The following is a 2,190-nucleotide window of genomic DNA, read 5'->3' on the forward strand; positions in this document are numbered from 1 at the left end:
AAAAAAAAAAAAAAAAAAAAAAAAAAAACAATTATAAGCCTAATAAATTTCCGCCGATTTTTTCCTCAAGAAACACAACGAGGATGTAGCCGCTATCTCTCTCTTTGACGAAGGCGGTGTTTTACACACGCACACAGACACACACATGCATTCATATACATACACACACACACACACACACGATGTTGCAATTGTAGCGAACAGAAATTGTTCTGAACGTAGTTTCGCGTAAAAACGCGCTACAAAGTAACTGTATGTATGTAAATGATGGAGTATAATTAGTTTACGACTATTAAGAAAAAAAAGAGAAAAACGGGACTGAATGAGTAATGCAAGAAAGAGAGAGCGAGAAAGAGAGAGAGAGAACGAGAAAGTGTGAGTGCATTTAGCCTGCTATACGTGTATATAGCCCTCAAGTGGAACTATTGCTATTTGCGTGATATAGATTTATTTTGATGTTATCTAGATGTATACGGAAAGAAAGAATGATGAATATATCTGTCTCGCGAGTGAGTAGCGTGCGTGTTTTTCGTGTGGATGCGCGACTAATAAAATCGCGTAAAAGCGTAGCAAGGAGTCACCATCTAATTTACGTATGTAATTAATAAATATCCTGGGATTTCGAATTCCTTATTCAGTGTACTTAGACGTGCAGTCAATATAGGCATATATATTGAACTGTATAACAACATGGAATCGTGTCTTTATTTCTTTCCCGCTAACCGAAGTGAAGATCCGACTCGAATTCCGCGAACCTCCATTCCTGTTTTTTCTACGTCGCGAGGAAAAAAACAAATCAGAATTTAAATTTCAAGCGTTCGCGTAATAGCGAAATATAAAAACCTTCCGTTTCTTCTTTTTTTTATTTTTTTTTTTTTGCTCTTTCGAACTGATCCTGCGAGCTGAACAGATTTTTCATCGCAAAGCTGGAAGTACGGATCGACGATTGAGGTAAGTGTTAATTCCATGTAATTTAACGCGTATCGTTATTTTTACTCTTCACTGTTTGATCTTAAAATATCGACGCGATTCCACTGTTTAATATTTTGTGGAATCGCGTCGACAAAAAAAGAAAAAAAAGAAACCAAATTCTAGAGAAGTCTTCGGACTTGTCGGACTTGATTAGCATATCTTTATTTTACCTGTTTTCTTTTTTTTTGTCGTAATTTCCGTCACCACAGACGGCCTTCGGCAAAACGCCTTTCGCGGAGAAAAGACGGCAGCCGCGCCACGGTCGGTCGGTAGAATCGTTAATGCGAATTTTTCCCGGTCATTAAACTTTTTGCCGAAGCGTCCCGGTGGTGCGGCGTGACGTCGATTACCGATTAAAGTCCGCCAAGTTTGCGCGATCGCGACGAAATACCGTAATCACGCACGTTTCTACTCGTGTCACTCTCTGGCACAACTGTGTAACGTAGACGGGCGTAAAGTCCGCTTTGGCACACGAGTTGAAACATTTGTTTCCGCTGCTTCGGTTAAAATTAAATTTATCGCGAGGCTCGATCACCGACAAAAGTTTGAAAAATCGAAACAAACGAAGCGACTCTCTTCTTTTTCGAAATTGTGCGCAATTTGATTCAGAATTTTCACATACCTGATGAAATATTTTTACAAATTTATGCATTTTGCTGAAGTGACGGTACGTTCTCATAATCACAAAAAAGTAAAAAAAAAGTATCGATCAAGGCTACGTTGTGTAAGTGACGGAAGACCGATAATCATCGTCCGGACGAGCTTTCGAACGCGGCGGTGTTATCGCATAATTTCTACGCCGCAACGCGTGTGTACGCAACGCGCGGAATCTCGGCCAGAGAGCGAGACACAATCAATTTTTTTGTCGTTCGGCAAATAAAACTTAGCGCACACGTTAGTGTATACAGGCGCGCGTGCACGTATAATGGATCAGTTTCTCTGCCGCGTAGATCAGATTACGTGATCGCGCAACAATTACGGCAATTTATAGACGAGAGATCAACGCGACAATGCCGTGCGCCATCGTTCTCAGCGAGTAAGAAAGAGAGAAATTTGCAATATCGACGACTCGATTTTGCGCTTATAGCGTGTTCTCTCTAAGGACAAAAAGGTTATCGATATCTTATACGATTTTTATGTTTTTTATACATCAATAAATGTGAGATTTTTGGGTTAAGTTTTAGTAATTAATATTTTTCTATATATGTAATATATATA

This window comes from Pseudomyrmex gracilis, unplaced genomic scaffold, assembly GCF_002006095.1.
Source record: "Pseudomyrmex gracilis isolate BER0280 unplaced genomic scaffold, ASM200609v1 scaffold_21, whole genome shotgun sequence".
Taxonomy (NCBI): Eukaryota; Metazoa; Arthropoda; class Insecta; order Hymenoptera; family Formicidae; genus Pseudomyrmex; species Pseudomyrmex gracilis.